This window comes from Protopterus annectens, chromosome 16.part0 (assembly GCF_019279795.1).
Source record: "Protopterus annectens isolate FY-2018-M chromosome 16.part0, PAN1.0, whole genome shotgun sequence".
NCBI classification, from domain to species: Eukaryota; Metazoa; Chordata; order Ceratodontiformes; family Protopteridae; genus Protopterus; species Protopterus annectens.
Genome location: NC_056750.1, coordinates 151363054 through 151376087, shown reverse-complemented (window position 1 = coordinate 151376087; position 13034 = coordinate 151363054).

Here is a 13034-nt window from a genome sequence, read left to right as displayed (position 1 = left end):
CGCGCTCATCCAAAAATTATTTATTTCTCATATTTGCATGGGGTATTTTTGCCAGTGGCCACATATTTGGCCATTGGCATGCTGCCTGACACATATGCACCCTTTATTTGAGCCGACATGGCTCCATTGTGTTTTTGCAGAACGTATTCAGTTGTCAACTGAGTACATTTCTGCAGCTAAAACGGCTCTTACAAGGGCTGCTTTGGGCTTCTTGGATTGCTAATCAACCTCATTTGCATGCTATTCGGCCGCAAGTGAGGTGATTAGCTTATCCACGCCCACTCCATGTAAGAGACGTTTTAGCTGGTCTTTTACACAGACTTTGGGCTGTTCTGGATGCAGGCTGCATCGAGTCTTACACTACTCTTAGACTCCCTGCAAGCCTTCGTGAATCCTGCCCTATATCTCCTTAAACTGGAAAAATAGGCAAATTCTATCCTGGGAAGGGTTCAAGACCCTAGCTATTAAGCACTTCAAGGCACATAAATACTTATTACACAACATGAATCACAAACCATTTCTTAAAGAATTTTGGAGAATACGTTTTGAACTTTTTTCAGCTTGATTACATGCTTCATCTAGATATTATCAAATATGATATTGTCTTCCTTTTTCTTTACATAGTTGGGCAATGTATAAATGTACATAGTTGTTTCTTAGGTTTTGTGTATTGTTATCAGTTGTATATATAAAATGTTACTGTTTGTTGTTTGTCATGTATGATGAATAAAACAATAAAGATAATTTACAAAAAAAAAAAAAAAAAGACACAGTTCCTCCTTTTCCTCCCAGAATCCCTCTACCATCTGAAATCGTCATTTACCATCTTCTCACCAACCTGAAACCCATGCTAAGCTCCTAGGTGTGATCATAGATAATCGGCTCAAAATTTGATCTACATGTACATCACTGTATTAAGAGCACTCACCAAAAGTGTGGTTTATTGTATGGAAATAAATGGTTCCTCACCCCAGACTCTAGATTCTCACTCGCCCATGCCTACCTCCTTCCTAATCTCTTCTATGGCTCACAAATCCTATCCAATCTACAGTCTTCTCTTCTTTCCAAATTAGATTCTACCTACAGCAAAGTAGTCAGATTTGCTGCTAACACGTCTTTTAAATCTCATCATTGCTTTGATCTGAGGACACTTAGCGGGCTACAGTTTCCTAATCAACTATTATTTTCTCAGCTTCTAGTTATTCATTCTATCCTTAATAAACCCTCCACTTGCTGTAGTATTTCCCTTTACACCTCCCTAGATCTCTCAGAAGCTCTGATCAACAACTACTACAAATCTACATCCCTAAAAGATAAATTAGACAGTATCTCTTCAGCTCTTCTCTTGCCTCCCAATGGAACAAACACCCATTGCCCCTGAGAAATAGCTCCAATGTTCACAAATTTAATAAAACAGTTAAAACTACACCTAAATAGTACCTGGTCTTGTCCCTGTAATCATCCAACTTGAACCCTCCCCTACTCTAGTTATTTCTTCCTACTATCTTCCTGTTGCTTCTCTGTTATCTTCTTTATCTGTCTCATTATTTTTACTTAGAGTTATAATTTTACTTTTACTGTTTATATTGCCATATTCCTTGTAAATATTTGTCATGCACTGTAACACATTTTTATTCTTACTGTTTTTATGTGGAGATTTTCTCCCCAGGCTTCCACTGAAAAAGGGTTATGCCCAGTTGGACCATCCCGGTTAATAAATGTCAAATAAATAAATCCTGGGAACTGTAGACTACCCATGTATTTCCATCAGTGTCCTTCCTGGTCCACAGTCAATGAGCTACATCAATAAGGAGGACTTCAGCACATCTAACTTCCAAATTGCATGCATTACATATAATGTGTCTGTGTACTACTCTGTCAGTTCTGATGGAAATTAGATATGGCACATGTCTGACATATGCCACTGATTCATGTGGAAGGGTTGTAGAAATCTACATGCATGCCATGCAAGCAGGGTGCAGGACATATATCATGCTGTGACTGCTGAGTGTTGCAGGCAATACTAGATATGCTTTTGATATATGGATAGTTGTCTCTATCTGTAACCTCCACACCATGGCAGAGATTGTATATAGCACTATCTATGTAGCAACACTTAATGTCATTGAGCGTATGTTTGAACAAATAAAAAAGGATGATTCTTCTGCCTGCACATCATGAAGGGCACTGCAATATGCAGCTGACACCTGCAGCAACATCTTTGTAGTGAATGCTATGATACATAACATAGCATTATGTGAATAGTTATAACAACAGGGAAATATTCCAACAGGGCCCAGCATAATTATAGGACCAGCAATGCAACCTCAAGATGAAGTGCCTCGGAATACGGAGGTGGTCATAGTACTACATGTGAGGTGGAAGTGGGCACAATACATCATAGCACTTGTGAACAGTTAGTGTCTGCTAGACAGCTGTGTGCCATGACAAAGACAACAGAATAAAATAATGTATGCATTATCATATCCAGGCTATACATGCTAGGGCATAAACTAGCCATGGGGTACATCAGTGCCCATGATAGTGAAGCCACTTCAAAAATGATCTATGTAGTGTGTGCTTGTGCACTCATGTGTGTGTGTGTGTGTGTGTGTGTGTGTGTGTGTGTGTGTTTAGGTGAGGTTTAGGCCCAGCCACTTTGCATATGGGTCACCCATCTCAGTGGCATACCTGAAGGCATCTGCCATGTGTCTCATCAAAGCACCCAAAAAGGCCACATTTATTTACCTTTATATTTATTTATTTATTTATTTATATTTGTTTATTGGGGTAGTGCCCTGATCTCAACAGAACATTTGCAGGCTCAGCCCTGGTGAATATGATCACATAAGAAATGGATAAAACAAAATGGATAAAACATATTTACAGATACAATAAAATACAATAAAATGCTACAACATTTAGATCACATTTGCCACCATAGACCTGAGTAGCAAATGGCAGTTCCCTCCTCCATAACAAACGAACAAAAAAGATGAACCGAAGCTGTATAAACACAAATTCCACCGTGACTTATTTTGGGCTTCGTGTTCCTGTGGAATTTGTGTTTATACAGCGCCCTCCTCCATCACTAAACAGGTGTCACATGTCATTATGCAGGTCATGGGCAACACTTGCAATCTCCACAATGGTGTTGGTATCTGCTATATTTGCTCGAATCACTGACCTGGCTACCAATTTATTTATGCTACCACTGTCCCCTGATCAGGGATTGAAGTCATGGCAGCAGTGCATAGCACCCCCTTGTCCTCTAGCATGAGAATGTAAACATCAGCAACAGTGCAAATATATGACATTGTGTGGGCTGGAGGCTTATAAAGAGTCTGACTGGGGTTCATACCCACAACTGGACAACTCTGCATTGGTAATACTATGGTTTTAGCCTGTACATTTACACAGGTCTATGACAGTGATGCAGGTGAGCCTTCCCTTGGTAATGCTGTAGACAGTGCTGCTATGGTCATAAGACTATGCCACATGCATGTTGATATCATTGTGAGTTACAACGGATATGCTGACATCAGTCATGTGCTTTGCTATTTTCCTACTCCATCCACCAGTAGAACCTTGAACATCATCATCATCTTTCAGCTGTTCCAGTTAGGGGTCGCCACAGTGGATCATCTGTTTCCATTTCTTCCTGTCCTCTGTATCTTGCTCTGTCACACCAACCACCTGCATGTCCTCTCTCACCACATCCATAAACCTTATCTTAGGCCTTCCTCTTTTCCTGTTACCTGGTAGCTTCATCCTAAGCATCTTTTTCCCAATATACTCACCATCCCTCCGCAGAACATGTCCAAACCAACATAATCTTGCCTCTCTGGCTTTGTCTCCAAACCTTCCAACCTGGGCTGACCCTCTAATATACTTATTCCTAATCCTGTCCACCCTCATCACACCCAGTGCAAATCTTAACATCTTTAACTCTGCCACATCCAGCTCAAACTCCTGCCTTTTCACCAGTGCCACTGTCTCCAACCCATATAACATAGCTGGTCTCACTACCCTCTTGTAGACCTTCCCTTTCACTCTTACTGGTACTCGTCTGTCACAAATCACTCCTGACACTCTTCTCCACCCATTCCACCCTGCCTGTACTCTCTTCTTCACCTCTCTTCCACACTCACCATTACTCTGAACTATTGATCCCAAGTATTTAAACTCATCCACCTTCACCACCTATACTCCTGGCATCCTCACCATTCCTCTATCCTCCCTCTCATTTACACACATATATTCTGTCTTAGTCCTGCTGACCTTCATTTCTCTTCTCTCTAGAGCATATCTCCATCTCTTCAGGGTCTCCTCCACCTGTTCCCTACTCTTACTACAGATCACAATGTCATCTGCAAACATCATAGTCCAAGGGGACTCCTGTCTGATCTCGTCTGTCAACCTGTCCATCACCATAGCAAATAAGAAAAGGCTCAGAGCTGATCCTTGATGTAATCCCACCTCCACCTTAAACACACTCCCACCGCACTCTCACTAGAGAACTCACCCCTGTCACACTTCCCTCGTACATATCCTGTACCACTCTTACATACTTCTCTGACACTCCCGACTTCCTCAAACAATACCACAACTCATCTCTAGGCACCCTGTCATATGCTTTCTCTAAGTCTACAAAAACACAATGCAACTCCTTCTGACCTTCTCTGTACTTCTCCATTAACACTCTCAGAGCAAACATTGCATCTGTAGTGCTCTTTCCCAGCATGAAACCATACTGCTGATCACTAATCATCACATCCCTTCTTAACCTAGCTTCCACTACTCTTTCCCATAACTTCATGTTGTGACTGATCAGTTTAATCCTTCTGTAGTTACTACAGCTCAGCACATCACCCTTTTTCTAAAAAATTGGTAGCAAAACACTTTTTCTCCATTCCTCAGGCATCCTCTCACTTTCCAAAATTTCATTAAACAATCTGTTAAAAACTCCGCTGCCATTTCACCTAAACACCTCCATGCTTCCACGGGTATGTCATCTGGACCAACAGCCTTTCCATTCTTCATCCTCTTCATAGCTATCCTTACTTCCTCCTTGCTAATCCATTGCACTTCATGATTCACTATCCTTACATCATCCAACCTTCTCTCCCCCTCATTCTCTTCATTCATCAACCCCTCAAAGTACTCTTTCCATCTGCTCAACACACTCGCCTCGCTTGTAAGTATTTTTCCCTCATTATCCTTTATCACCTTTACCTGCTGCACATCTTTCCTAGCTCAGTCCCTCTGTCTAGCCAATTGGTACAGGTACTTTTCTCCCTCCTTAGTGTCCAACCTTTCATACAACTCTTCATATGCCTTATCCTTAGCCTTCAAAACCTCTCTCTTTGCCATGCACCTCATCTCCTTATACTCCTGTCTACTTTCTTCATCTCTCTGACAACCCCACTTCTTCTTTGCCAACCTCTTTCTCTGTATACTCTCCTGTACTTCCTCATTCCACCACCATGTCTCCTTGTTGTCCTTCCTCTGTCCAGATGTCATACCAAGCACCTTTCTAGCCATCTCCCTTACTAGCTCTGCTGTAGTTACCCAGCTATTTTGTAACTCTTCACTGCCACCCAGTGCCTGTCTTAACTCTTCCCTGAACTCCACCTCACAATTACCGTTTTTCAATTTCCATCATTTGATCCTTGGTGCTGCCCTCACACTCCTCCTCCTCTTCTTCCTGATCACCAACGTCATCTTACAAACCACCATCCTATGCTGCCTAACTACACTTTCCCCGGTCACCACTTTACAGTATCCAATCTCCTTCACACTGGCCCTCCTACATAAGATATAATCCACCTGTGAGTATCTTCCTCCATTCTTGTATGTCACCCTATGCTCCTCCCCCTTGTTAAAATACGTATTCACCACAGCCATATCCATCCTTTTCGTAAAATCCACTACCATCTGACCTTCTGCATTCCTTTGTTTAACACCATACCTACCCATCACTTCCTCATCCCCTCTGTTCCCTTCACCAACATGCCCATTGAAATCTGCTCCAATCACCACTCTCTCACCCTTGGGTACAGTCATCACGACTTCATCCAACTCACTCCAAAATTTTTCTTTCTCGTCCATCGCACACCCAACTTGTGGAGCATATGCACTAACAACATTCATCATTACACCATCAATTTCCAGCTTCATAAACATCACTCTATCTGACACTCTTTACACCTCCAAAACACTCTTAGCATACTGTTCCTTCAGGATAACTTGTACGCCATTTCTCCTCCTATCTACACCATGATAAAACAATTTGAACCAACCTCTGATACACCTAGCCTTACTCCCCTTCCATCTGGTCTCTTGCACACACAATATACCAACCTTCCTTCTGTCCATCATATTGGCTAGCTCTCTCCCTATACCAGTCATACTGCCAACATTCAAAGGTCCGACCCTCACTACTACAGTCCTAGACTTTTTCCTCTCTTCCTGACTTCGGCCATGCCTTCCACCTCCTCTCCTCCTTCGACCAACAGTAGCCCAATTTCCACCAGCACCCTGTTGGCTAACAGTACTGGTGGTGGTCGTTGTTAACCTGTAGAACCTTGAACATAATGATACTATTGGAAGCACTCAAGCTTATCTATGTATAGTGGTAGAAGACTTTACATATTTATAATATATGGAGACATACAGAGTGTGATCTCTTGCTTGTTGCTTTTGCAGCCCAGAAGTGTATAAAATATAAGATGTGCCAAAGGACTTTGGTCATTAGTCTCCTACATGCACAGGGCACAATACCATGCAGATGTTTACAAGACAGTGCTAACATGGTGCATTCTAAAGAGATACTTAGGTGGTCATTGCTAGGACATCTTCCACATCTTGGCCACCCCCTGATATGAGGTTCTGGTTCGCATCCCCAGACAGAGACAGCAGAAACTCCTCTGGATCTATGAACCATTTCTGCTTTGGTGGCAGACATTTCATTCATGATATCCTGTGTCTTAACCTTTGAACAGCTTGCCGTATTGGTTACCCTTTTCCACATCTGTTGCCCATACTCTTATAACTAAAAAGATCTTTTAGTTCATGTATCATACCCTGACACCCTTAGTCCCAGTATATTTTGACCTTGATACCTTTACTCAAAATGCAACAATTCATGTGTATAGATCAAGTATAGTAACACTTTAAATGAGTGCCTATCCAAAAAAAAAAAAGTCCAAAACAACGTGTCAAAATTTCTTTGGTAAATTGTTTTTGCAGCACAGGTCATACAATAGTGGAAAAATAAGTGAACTAAACTGTCATATAAGTTGTTTCTGACATTTTTGTTTGGTAGATCAGCAACCTCTTTAAAGACTGTTGACCCACTGACAAATTCTCAAAAGTACATGCTATATGTGTCTGGAGGTCTTAGAAAAATACTCCATTCTCCTGCTTTGTGAGCATTTCCAGCCACTGATTCTCTCAGATGCCCATGGGAAGCCCTGTAGACCTGTGGGTTACACATGTCAGTGAATAACTGTGTCTGGCAGTCTGTGGAAATCATCCACCTGTGGCCACTGATTCTTCTTCCTGCCATTGTGCTGATGGTTAACAGATGCCTGTATTTATGCACACACCCCAACATGTATACTTTGTTATTATGGGTGTGAGATTCTTACTGTGCTTCCTTCAGCAGTGTATTGGCCCCATGAAGTGCTCCACCTACCCTGTTAGCCCTCCCCTTCTGTCCAGCACAGCTACATTTCCCATGCTCAATGCATGCTTACTGAGTTTACTAAAGCATGTGACCTGTACACCCTTACACTTAGCCTGTATGGACTAGAAGAACTACAGATCTGTGCCACAAAGGTTTGTTAGCTACACACTCCTATCTGCAATGTGCATCACGTGATTTCTGAACAAGCCTCTGTGTATTTTTGGGGCTACTATTTTGATCCTCAAGTAGACCTGTGTAGTGCTTATGTCTTCCTCAGGCACTGTGAATTGCAGATGTTATGCCTGCTTGTTGTGCTACAGAGAGCAAGATTTTCTTGTTCTTATTTTATGGAGATTTTAATGTGTGTGTGCTGGAGAGATATGATGGTGCCCTGTACAATGTTTTTCCAGGATGGTGAGCAATGGAGGTCACCCATTTTGGTAAGCAGCACCAACATAAGTATAACAACCTGCAGTGGGTGGTACCACCCAGACCAGCTTCACAAATGGGAGGCAAAGGTAAGGAATAAAGTGCCAGACATGTGCTGTAAGCATTTTCCCTCTTACTATTGTATTAATTGAGCTTTCTTTCTTTAACATTAAACAAGAAGAATGAGACAAACTTTGCAAAATGTCACAGGTGGTGGGAGTGGCTTTTCAAGCAGCAAGGTGCATACGGCATGTGTGGCACCCCAGTATATAATGGCATTGTATGTCAGACACATGTGTATCATTTTCTCTTTTTCCAGTCCCTCTTCATCTGAGGTTCTGAGGTGTGTAATGGAACATCAGCAGTTACCTCAATGTGAGGTGGCTGTTGCATCTGATGCTGGGTCATGAATGGTCACCACATCTGCTTCTCAGCAGGGAGATGAAATCAACCTGCTGAAGATGATCTAGATGAAACATTAGTACCCCACATGGCCGCTTCTCAGAAGGGGCAGAGACTTTTCTTCTGACAGTGGCCCAGAGCAGTCTTCCATCATCTTTCAGCATTAGTTGTGGAGACTAGTTTCATTCAAGGTGCCCTGACAGCTGTTTACCCACTTCATTATGGTGGTGTCCTCCTGATATAACTGCATGAGTTGTGCAACCTGCAGGAACTGGTCATCAGGCTACTAGAGGTGCAGAAGTGGAGCCTAACCATAACTTGTGTTTTGGAAGTGAATGATGAATGGGTGTTAACTTCTGCAGTAGTCTTACATCTGGCCAACACCACTTCACTATCTCCCTCCATTCGCTCCTCTCCCTATTGTGTCATTCCTCATACCTTGTCCATTTTCCAAACCTCCCCATCAACACTCTGCATGCTCTGTCCCTCTGTTTTGTCAGTCCACTGACATCTTCACCTTGTGTGTGTATGGAGCACATCTCTGTCTTTGCTTGTACTTTATATGTGTCTGCCTAACCTTTGTGCCCTACTTTCTCTTTCTATTTATACTCTAATCATTCTTCTATATCTGTCCCACCAACTCTTCTTCTTCATCTGTAGAAATGGGGTTCTCTGCCCCATATGAAAAGATTACCTCCTCTCACCTGTCATACCTTATGTTTACCCTTGTGTGTTTTACACTGTTTACTATGTTCCCTTCTCCTAATTTCCTCTCCCCTTCTCCCCAGATCATGACTTGGGTTGACAGATTGCTCTGCTGACCTACTGTAAGCTCTCTGAAATGATGTTTGTGCATCAAGTCATTGTGTGTGTGTGTGTGTGTGTGTGTGTGTGTGTGTGTGTGTGTGTGTGTGTGTGTGTGTGTGTGTGTGTGTGTGTGTGTGTGATTGTACGTGTGTGTGTTTGTGGATATGCATGAACTCTTTCACACTAGCCTGCCTTGTAGATGATATCAGCTACAATGGTCATGAGCCTGTCCCTTGTGCTATCCCTTCACTCTGCCAATATAACAAAACGTTTTCACCTGATAACATGGATTTTCTGATTTATTGTGCAGTCCTTTAATATTTGGCACTGTGCTGACCTTGACACATACGTGACTAGCTGTAGGTCACATCATACTCACAGGTCAGTGCTCTGTGGACATGCAGTATTTTCTATGCATCCAAACCTACATCTTGTACTATAGTAATGTCTTTCGGCTTTTCCCAGTTAGGGGTCGCCACAGCGGAACTCCGGTCCGCTAATGATTGGCAGTAGATTTTTATGGTGCCGAGTTGCCAGCCCGATGCCCAACCTTCAAAGAAGGCACAGTACTATAATGAAGAAAACTGTTGTAATCAAGTCATTTTCTAGTGATTTATATTGCAAAATTAAAAAAAAAAAAAAAACAAGCAAAACAACACAAGGAATTATTAAGTGGGTGTGGGTGTAAGAATACTAACTAAAATATCTGGAGGTCCCTTAATTACATCATGATTAGCTTGGAGGATGCTTTTGAGAAGGTCTTCAGGTCAGAAGTAGGGCATTAAACAAAGATAATGGTTGGGATTGGTTGTTTATTTGCTTTAGAGACAATAGGAAACTAGTGCACTGGCATTTTTGTACCAAGCTTCTTTAGCTCTCATGTTCTTCTTGGCTGAATAATTCACCTCAGGTCTCTGCAGCAGTTCTCACAAGGTGATATCTGTAGATTTATAGGCTCATTGGTATGTACTAGGCTAGTTGCCCTTGTGTGTTGTTTTAAGCCTAGCCATTTTCCTTTCTGGTGCTTGATTTAACCTATCTGATTTGATGTTAGATTGATCTTCCTCATCCCATGATCAATGATTATATATTATCGCTAGTGAGAATAACTGGGATCATACCATAGATAATTTGAGGGGACCCATTCATGTGATAAAGCATTTAGGAGCTGCCACTGTGCATTAGTAGTATGGAAGGCAGTCCTGGTATAAATGTTCTGTTTGCCATCCATAGATTCTAACTGCACTTGAATATGGACAGGAATAAGCTTTGTTTTATGTGGATGGGAAGTGTGTTCTAGATAAGTGGTATCCCCTGTGAGATAAACCTGTCCCTCCAAGCCTTTCTGTTGATGTTGAAGAAGTTTAATTCCCCAGACTGAGTATTTCTGATTCAAGTTGATTTGCTGATGTACAGTAAATCCATCAGTATTCGATTGGAGGATATCTTGTATGCCAAACACAAAACACCTCTTAGCAGTCTGTAGGATACCAAGTATAGTGACAGGACTTTGAGTAGGTCCTTGTAGGACATATCATTTAGGTTTTGTATCCTTTTGGTGACATATTCTGTGGGCATTCTAGTTGTTCCATGTGTCTGGACAGATAAATGCCAAAGGGGCATTATGCTCAATTACTGGCCTGAAGAGGGACAATGGCATCCCTAGATCCAGACATATTCCTTTTGTTTATAAGATGTGCAATGTAGTAGGACTTTCTTATGACAATGGGCACATGTTGATCAAAAGTTACTTCACTCTTTATATAATTCCCAAATTTTAAACAATTGGGTCACCTCTTAGGAGTATATTGTCAATGTGGTAGTTTTCCAGAGTAGAAGATTTCCCAAAGGATGTGATAATGCATTTTTTTCAGCATTTAGTTTCTGTCAATTTCTATAATTGCTACATTTCTAATTTTTATTACACTGTATCACTCAATGAATGATAGCTTTCAATTCAACATGAAAGTGTAGCTAACTGGATATATTTCACAACAGTCTGTTTATACAAACTCAAATGTTCTTCTTTTGGCTTTTCCCGGTTAGGGGATGCCACAGAGGAACTCTGGTCTACTAATGATTGGCAGCAGATTTTGTATGGGTGCCAGCTCAACGCCAAACCTTCAACGAAGGCACGCCCTTTCTACGCATGTCTTTCGAACACCACTCGACCAAGGGGAGGACATGCAGACTCCACACAGAAGGCACTCCAGCCGAGAATCGAACAGAAGAACCTCTTGCTGTGAGGCAACAACACTACCGCTGCACCAGACTCAAATGCATCTGAAGAAATCTGGTCTCACAAATAAAGATTATAACTTTTTCCATAAGAGTTTAATTTAATAAAAGACACTACTTTTCCTCTCTTTCCATGGTTGTTGTTGTTTGTCTTTTCCTGGTTAGGGGTTGCCACAGTGGAACTCTGGTCTGCTAATGATTGGCAGTCAATTTTTTATGGTGCTGAGTTGTCAGCCCAACACCCAACCTTCAGCACCCCCTTGCGCCCATGTCTTTCAGAGCCACTGGTTGGGCACATGCAGGGAGGGGCAGAATCACATCCAAGACACTCCAACCAGGAATGAGAATCCAAACAGGAGGGCACTTTCTTGCTGGGGAGCATACTGCAGTGCTCATTTTATTTCTAGTTTAGCATAGATTGGAAAATCAGGAATTAGTGTTCTGCTGTGTTTTTTAATGTTCTTTTCATATGAGAAGAAATTTAAAGAGAATCCAATACATACCTAACCCCTTTTCATTCAATATTGTTGGAAATGAGGTGAGTATCAAACCTACAAATACATTTTATAGAAAATAATAATAATACAACAAGCTAGATTTTGGAAAATTCAGAAAAAATATATTCTCCCTAGTGCTTCAACTCAATTCCTTCACTGAGAAGGCACTCAGCTGAAGTACTAGAGACAGTACATTTTTTTCCTCTGCACCTGCAAACACCCAGTGTTTGTTAATGGGTATCCAGTCTTCCCAAGGTTCCCAGTGTGCATTTATCATGAATCCAGGTTACCTTGTGGGCACAGTCACACCATATATGACAACAAATAGGAAAATGTAAATAATGAGGCCCATATTTTATGTATAGACAATGTACTATTATGTAAACATATCTTGAGCCAATAATAGTAACAAGCACTTTAATTTGTTCTAATCTAATGTAATTTCTATTCCTAATGCTCCAGGCTATGGTTTAATTAGCTACTCATATAAGCAACCCCACCAGTGAAAAGTCCAAATCCCAAGGACAGGCCAGTTTTTCGAGTCTAAGGTTGGAAACCTAGAGAATAATCTTGGGCTGCAGACTTTAGTGATTTTTTTTTCTTTCAGCTTAATTCTTAGCTTAGCCTTCAAACCTTTTGATGTTTGATAATTAATGTAGTTTGTGATTTCAGAAGATCCTTTACAATCCTACAACCCCCACATTTTATCTTGCAGAACAAGGCAACTTTGCAACATCGACTAGCCTGGAAGAGTGAGGAAGTCCAGTTCTAAAAAATAAAATTTTCAGGTTATCCTCCATCACATATGCTTTTGTAACAAATCTCACCTGGCAGGAGAGAAGAAATGCAGCAGAGCCAGGATCGCTGACTTTTTGAGCCAACAAATATTTAATATAATTGGATACTTCTTTCTGCTGAATGTCCCATTGGTAGGCTGTTATGCTGGCTGAACTAAAGACAGATGATATCTA